The sequence below is a fragment of the Hibiscus syriacus genome, unplaced genomic scaffold (assembly GCF_006381635.1).
Source record: "Hibiscus syriacus cultivar Baekdansim isolate YM2019G1 unplaced genomic scaffold, ASM638163v2 tig00112443_pilon, whole genome shotgun sequence".
In the NCBI taxonomy this organism is placed as follows: Eukaryota; Viridiplantae; Streptophyta; class Magnoliopsida; order Malvales; family Malvaceae; genus Hibiscus; species Hibiscus syriacus.
Window position 1 is genome coordinate 802,564 of NW_024063332.1, and position 8,679 is coordinate 811,242.

Consider the following 8,679-nt stretch of genomic DNA (forward strand, 5'->3'; position numbering starts at 1 on the left):
GATCAACGGTCCTAAACAAGAACCTTTTTGTCTTAAAATGAAATATTATAATCAAAATACTCCAAAAAGTTCAATATAAATATTTAATAAATACACTTTTTAGCCTATTGTTTTTAAATTATTATAATAATAACTATATAAATTAACATTAACATTTTAATTGAAATAATTAATTATTTAGACAAAGTAAAGATACTATAAAAGTAAACGACTGAATTATATGAAAGGATAAAATCTGGAATTCAGACATCATATAAAGACCAAAATCTTAATTTTATCCAAAAATAAAATAGTAAAAAATAAGGGTCCAAATAAATAATAAAACCATGGGAAAAAAATTCCACAAAATAGACCCACTTTCTTCTTCTCTCTTTCAAAATTTCAGGTTCAGACAAAAATCCCATCAGCATCCTTACAAGACCCAAACCCACTTTACATATCCCATTATTAACTCTTTCCTCCAAGAAAAGAAACTCTCCGCCCCGCCTACGCCGTCAACGCCTCCGTCAAAGGCACGAACTTTTTCCTTTTTTCTTTGACTGGAGAAACAAGAAAATAGTTCCAAGCTTTATTCTTTTACTTTATCTAAACTTTTCCCAGATTTAAAAAAAGTTTTTTTTGTAAATTCTGAAGCTTCTGTTTTGGGGGAGGTTTTAGTTAGTTGAAGTTAATAATGGAGTTGCCGGAGTATCCTAATAAGGATAAAACGGCTACGAATCGGCGGAGAAAATAATCCTACGGTGGGATTCAACTGCATCGGAGGATGCAAGAGAGAAAATGATCTTCCAAAACGGATCGTCACGAAGCCGATCTTTACCTACAAGCTGTCGATGAAATCCAACGGTCCTTATCCAGCGCATCAATCTCCAACAACGCCTCCGCCGCCTCCGCCGATGACCAATCCGAAGTCAACTCCACTATCCAGATCGCAATGGCTCGTCTGGAGGACGAGTTCCGCAACATCCTCATGACTCACTCATCTGCTTTGGAAACCGATTCCCTTTTCGATCCCTCGTCGTCTTCATTTTCCGCATCTTCTCACCACGAGCTGGAAGAAGACGATACAGTGAGCAACGAAGATAACAGCCACAACCGTCTCCTTCATCTTCAGCTTCAGCACTGTGAATCCTCCGATAGCTCCACTACCCGATCTACGAGCAGTATCCGAGAAGCGGATCTGATGCCGGCCGAAGCCATTTCCGATCTGCAAGCGATTGCGATGAGGATGATCTCATCTGGGTACTTACGCATGTGCATTCAAGTATACGGCAGCGTCAGGAAATCGATTCGAGTTTTCGGAAGCTCGGAATCGAGAAACTCAGTATCGGAGACATCCAAAGACTCGAATGGGAAGCTTTGGAGAGTAAAATCCGGCGTTGGATTCGAGCGGCCAAAGTTTGCGTTAGGATTTTGTTTGCCAGTGAGAAGAAGCTTTGTGAGCTAATTTTTGAGTGCTTCGGAACGGACATTGATGATGCTTGTTTCATGGAAACAGTGAAAGGTCCAGCAATTCAGTTGTTTAATTTCGCTGAAGCTATAAGCATAAGCAGGAGATCCCCTGAAAAGCTTTTCAAAATACTAGATTTACATGATGCATTGATGGATTTGTTGCCCGACATCGGGGCCGTTTTCGATTCGAAATCATCAGATTCCATTCGATTTCAGGCTGCCGAGATTTTATCGAGGTTAGCGGAGGCCGCTCGAGGGACTCTATCCGAATTCGAAAGCGCAATCTTACGAGAGCCCTCTAGAGTACCCGTCCCTGATGGAACCATCCATCCTTTGACTAGGTATCTGATGAATTATATCAGTTTGATATCTGATTATAAGCAGACTTTAATGGAGCTTATAATGTCGAAACCGTCGACGGGTTCAAGGTATTCCAGTGATCAGTCGACCCCAGATATGGAGTTCACCGAGTTGGAAGGGAAAACTCCTTTAGCTTTGCATTTGATTTGGATTATAGTTGTTTGCAGTTCAATTTAGAGGGGAAGTCTAAGCATTATAGAGATGCTTCTTTGGCACATTTGTTTATCATGAATAATGTTCATTATATTGTTCAAAAGGTTAAAGGGTCACCCGAGTTAAGGGAAATGATCGGGGACGATTATTTGAGGAAGTTGACAGGGAAGTTTCGGCAGGCGGCGACGAGTTATCAAAGAGCTACTTGGGTGAGTGTTTTGTATTGTTTGAGAGACGAAGGGTTGCATGTGAGTGGGAGTTTCTCTTCCGGTGTGTCGAAGAGTGCCTAAAGAGAAAGGTTTAAGACTTTCAATGCCATGTTCGAAGAGGTTCATAGGACTCAAGCGACATGGTTGATACCCGATACTCAACTAAGGGAGGAACTAAGGATTTCTATATCAGAAAAGTTGATCCCTGCTTATAGGTCGTTTCGCGGGCGTTTCAGGAGTCATATAGAGAGCGGAAAACACCCGGAGAATTACATCAAGTATTCGATCGAAGACTTGGAGAGTGCCGTGTTGGATTTCTTCGAGGATATTGTAACACCCCCAATCCGTACCAACCCGAATACGAGTTCAAGATATCACATTGACTTTTTAAAATAATATTCTTACAAAATAACAAAACAGTTGAACTTATATTAAGAAAATACAATAATATATTATTAAATTATGTTTCATTATAAAAATTGAAGTAAAAAATGTCTTTATGAACAGTACTATACGGTATGAACAGTACTGTGGACATCAATGAATAATACCATGAACAATGTCATGAACAGTGCTACAGTGTACCGATGCACTGCTATAGTGTACCGATGTACAAACATCATATAAATTGTGTATCAATGCACTGCTATAGTGTATCGATGCACTGTTACAGTGTACCGATGCACTGCTACAGTAATTTTTGCAAAACATATAAAACTCATAAAAATTTAATCTTTCATCACTATACAGTTGCCATTTACATAAATACATTTAAAACATTACAAAACTTGATCAGAGCATAAATACTTAATTTATCGACTTTGTTTACATACCAACCTATTTATCATAATAATACATACTATGTAATTTACTTTGATCTGATCTTGGAGTAGAAATATGTTGTTACTTTGAACTTAGCTTTGATTCTCCTGCTTCTTAGTACCTACGTGTAAATCACTTACACGCCATGTCATAGACTTAGTGAGGCATAAACATAATAATGATGTATTTTTCATAAATGTAAACATGCAATCTATGAATTCAATCATGTCACATATGATTCAATATACATAATAACAACATAATAACATATGATAATGCAACCACTTTTGATACCTTTTGTAAGCCAATTAATATGCTTATCAGTACTTATATTACTATCATTAATTCCTTTTATCATATAGCATATACTAAACATTTCTATAATACCATGGAATATATATACATTTCACAACAAATCATACATAGTATCATATCAATTGATTTATTTACTCTCTTTAAAGACCATGTATTAACCCATATATACTTTTGAGAACTTAAGGTATGTGAGTACATTGAGGTTATGCACAATTATGCTGTCACCACAGCTCGTAAATATCCCGAAGGACCAGTTCATAGATTACGAAGAATCTAGATAAACAATTCATATGTCCGAAGAACATAGATAAACAGTCCATATGTCCCGAAGAACATAGGTAAACAGTCCATATGTCCTGACAAACATAGGTAAACAGTCTATATGTCCCGAAGAACATAGGTAACCCTCGACTCTTAGCATGCCAACTATCTCCTAGCTCTCATATCACATAACATGGTCACTATCATTTATAACAGTTCACATATTCACATCACTTATTCATATCATTTCTCTTATAAACACATATCTCTTCTTTTCTGTCACGTATCACATGTACGTGTAATCATTGATCTTATAATCACATATTTCTTTTCTTCTCTCACATACCATATATATGTGTAAACATTATTTCATATCATATAACATGTATCACATGTGCATATAATCACATAGCATATAAACTTACATATATTCATATACATATATTCATATACATACTTACATATATTTCGTGTATCAATGCCAGATAACTTATGTCATATATTTTCTTTTATTCATGTAATTCAGTATCACATATACTCATGTCCATTTACTCATGTATTCTTGCACACATAAGCATCATATCAATCAAAATTCAAATGACATTTAATGAGTCACTTCTTACTATAGTAACTCCGTTATTGGCTCATCGCAAACCAATGCTTATTCAATAATATAAGTACAAATTAAATTGCACTCACCTATATTTCCTTGCCTTTCCCTCGATCAATCTTACTTGTCACTTGTTCCGAAACTCGTTTAGGCTCAATATCTACATAAATATAATTTCTGAGACGATTATCAGAAGCCTAAACCTTATAACTTGATATTAATAACTCAGGCTAATTTAATAAACCAAACTTAACTTTTCCTTTAGGAGTGTACCGATGCACTATAAGTGTATCGGTACAAAATTAGTTTCAAAATTCACATGCATCGATGCATCTCTTAATGTATCGATGCACCTTCAAAATTGGTCTTAGTGCATCGGTACCCATTCATAGTGTACCGGTGCACCTGTCAATAATAAACTGGTTTCACCCGAAAATTTCACAACTTTTCATTAGAATTCTTCATGTTTCATTCCCTTTTCTATTTTTAACTCAAGTACATATACTTAAACTAATTTCTACTAATTCAATACATCCTTAACCTCAAAATTCCATCTTTCATATGGAAGTCAATAACAAATTTTAAAGATACTCTAAATCCAATTCTATCACTTTATATCTCTTAATTAAGTTGATGACAAGTTTAGTTTCAAATTCAACTTATCAACTCTTTTTTGAGAAATTCACTTAAAAACTCATTCTCTTTAATCTTTCATAACTTCTTCATCTTTTGATTTTAAGACAACTTAAGCTTTCTTTAAGTTTAAGTATCACCTAAGGATCATAACTCAACCTTTAATTCAACAAATAATCAACTAATTAAGAAACTCACATTTGCTTGTATGCTTCACGTTGAAGAAGATAAATCTGGAAACTTATCTCCTCAAAACATGCTCCACATGGGTATTATAATACCCAATAATTATTATTTAATTATTTTCCTTCTTCAATGACTCATTTGCCCTTTGACTCCTTTAATAATTACTAACAACTTTCAGGAAATATTTCCACATAAATTCTTGAACTATTCAACTATTCCACTTTAATCACTAAATTCTGAAATTTTACAATTTAATCACTAACCTGTAGTTTGAAATATTACAGATACCTTGTATCCCACAAGAACTTGAGGAAGAGATCTCAGTGAAGGAGTGATCTGAGGTAGTTTTGCCATGGTAGAAACTAGGAGAACATTCTTTCAATTTTTTTGTAGGGTAATTGGGTAAGAAAATGGTGCGTGCTGGACCTGGGATTGTCCCGAGCTCTCCGATTCGATTAAAAAAGACCCGATGTTGTTGCTTCCTCTGGTGGATGAATGATTTCTGCATGTGTCGCCACAATCTAGATTTTGTTCCCATTTGTTAATATGGTTAATTGTTGTACGTGTTTGACTTTTTACTATTATCAGTGATATCAAGAAGCATTTTTTAGGCATCCTTGAGTGAAATAGTTTTGCTTTAAACTAAGGGATATCATATAGTGTCTTTTCAAATCATTGATAAAAAACTTAACTAAATCAAATAACCGATGAACAAAGATTCAATGAAAGAAGTTGTGTGACAAAGATGGGTGATTTTGTCACTCTGTCTTGTCTTCTTCTAATTCACCACCATTTGATGCTCCGTTACTGCCCTGCACTGATATAAACCCTTTTGAAGGCGTTGGCGATGGTTTTATGAGTGTCAAATTGGTGTCGTCTTTGTCGAACACTTCGTTCGCATCATCGGAGTAAGCGTACCTGTTACAAGACCAGAAGATATAGGCATCTCAAGTTGATGTAATGTGCATGAAATACTTGATACATGAACAGAAGAGATATTGATCTTACCGCGTCGAATTCTGAGACGGCGCCCAAAGAACGCAGATGACGCATAGCATAGAGAAAGATAAGACTTGCCAAAAGGCCGGGATGATCCACGCGTTCTGCCATTGCTCGTTATAAACATCGTTCGACTTGAAATAAAACTGAAAATAGAATTACAACACTTGTAAGTTACATTTCTCATTACTCTATCTCATGCTTCCTATTCTGGAAACATGCAAGACTGCAATACTTTCTCGTAAATTACACGCCAGACTTAAGCTTGATAATAAAGCAACCAAAAGAAAACATACAAGATAATGGACTCGACTACCTCGTAACATATCCAACCCACAGATACGATAACGGCTACCGCCAATGCATTTGTGAACTTCCTGTATATATCCAACTTTACCATCATCCTTCTAGCCTGTTGCACCAATATACCATTGTTAAACTTGCATCATAGCAATTCAAACGATTTAATCGCAATGTATGAGCATGTGTTGATCGACAAGTAATATCCTTAGAATTCACTTTTAAACATACCTGAAGTTTACTTAACGTTGCAGATAGAGAAGTAAATATCCAAAGAATGAAGAACGCATCCAAGATCGCAACAGGAAGAACCAAAAACAGTCTCGCCTTTCCTGAAAGATCACTCACTGCGCCGACATTTTCCACAAATTCAAGAACTTCGGACGCCAAAAAGAAGGTTGCTCCAAGCATTATCACCTTCGAAGTAAGCCCACCAAGGGTAGGCCTCACAACTCCATACCCCATCGAAACCATCAAGATAATAATCCGTGAAACTGTACGTTTGATAGTACCAAAGGTGACCGCCCACATGGTGATCCCAACTGGCCTGATTCCACTCTCGTTGAATTCAGCATAATCGAAATACCAAAGAGCCAACTCAAGCATGCCAAGCGTTATCACTACTGTTATGCAGTTTTGCAGAGGAAGAACCTCTCTCCAAAATCTCCCGTACTGCGAGAACCAAAAGATTCCGAGGATCACAAAAGCAAGTGACATGAACATACAGAAATTCATCAATGGTGCCATTCTACCAGGTAGATAGCCTGTAGGATTTTTCCACACAGTTTTCCCTTCCACAGTCAAATCTTTAAGGTTCACATCACAATGAATGAAGTACAAGTTATACATCCCGGTTTTCGCAACCTTTATAGACCGATATCGTAATGTCGCAACCTCATCATCTCCGTTAAATGCCACACCGAACACTTTGGCCAGTTCGGAGTTATGGTAGAAGGGCGAAAAATGACTTCTCCTTCCACACAAACACCGAGTTTCGCAAGATCCGCCGTGCAACAAACAGCTCTCTGACCCCCATAAGCTGAACCCCCAATTGTCTCCCTATCTTCGACCTCAAAAAGAACTGCTTGTATCGGCTTCGAGCTAGCATTAGCCGATTCTTTTGGTCTACGGAATGTAACCTTCTCAAAACTGGTTCAACATTACCCATGTGTGAGGCATTCAGAAGGAAACAAAATGAGAAACATCTAAATACAAGAAATTACACATAGGAAGCTCATATTCAGCAAGAACCCTAATTTTGAACGAAAATTGATCTTTTGTTTTCTGGCTACTAAAAGATTCAATCTTTCACTTTTGTCTCATTCCAAAAACACAAACACAAATTTGTCTTGCAACACAGTTCTAATTCGTTATCAGATCCCAACAGTTCACAAATCCCACACAATTCAAACAAATCGACACTGAAACTATCAACAAAACCAAGAGATCTAGAAGCTAAAACCAGCAGAAACTTACCGGATATAAGATTCACCAATGGTGGAAGTTAAATTTTGGGGGTCATCCAAAGATGAGTAAATGCCTTCGCTGCCGCCATGGACGACGAATGCATTGCCTTTACTAACGAATTTCACACCATTGTATTCATGAACCGAAGCGTCACCGATTGAAATGAAGAAGAAGCACAAAAGGGGTAGAAAGGAGAAAGAATTTCGAAGCTTCAACATTGTCAAAAATTGAGAAAAGATGGAGACTTGGGTTGGATCTGCTGATGGGGAATTCTTCTTTCTTCTTCTGTTAAAGACTTAAAGCTGAGCAAGTAAGTAAACTGTTGTAAAAATAGATTTTTTTTATTAGGTGCGGTGGAAGCTGGCAACCATGGAGTGGATTTAATCCTGACCATTGGATGTTTGACTTAATGGATTTAATTTTTAACTGTTAATCATGGTGAATGACGATTAAAAGAAAGAGCAAGCAAGAACGATACGAATGAAGTCAGTGCTGTCGGTAACCTTAGGATTAATGTAATTCTAACACTGCCTGCTTCTGTCCTGTCCCACGTATTATTACTGTATCTGTAACTTGGAACATGTTCTTCTGAGGCCAACAAATGCAGAATTTGATTTATCTCATTATATTTTTTAGCAATTCATTATTGTTATTTCATTGGCCAACCAAAAGTTCTTGATTGACTAGTTTAATTGCTTATAATTTGGTTGTGCTTTGACATTAACCATGAATTTGATTTAGTATTGGAGAAAATCCATGCTTTATTCTAAATCAAAGCACCATTCTTTGTGCAATCAAAATATTATTCACCTAAATTCATCTTACAAAAGGTGAATTAAAAAAAGAAGATAAGTAAATGAAGTCTAGCTGTGCAAATGCTAATACAGACATCCACCATTGCAGATATCTCAGCAA

At 36.5% G+C, this 8,679-nt stretch overlaps 2 pseudogenes; one reads left to right on the forward strand and one right to left on the reverse strand.

Annotated features, from left to right (window-relative positions):
• Positions 1-353: 353 nt before the first annotated feature.
• Positions 354-2,719, forward strand: LOC120179637 (annotated as a pseudogene).
• A 2,926-nt stretch (positions 2,720-5,645) lies between these two features.
• LOC120179681 lies at positions 5,646-8,051 on the reverse strand (annotated as a pseudogene).
• Between the last annotated feature and the right edge of the window lie 628 nt (positions 8,052-8,679).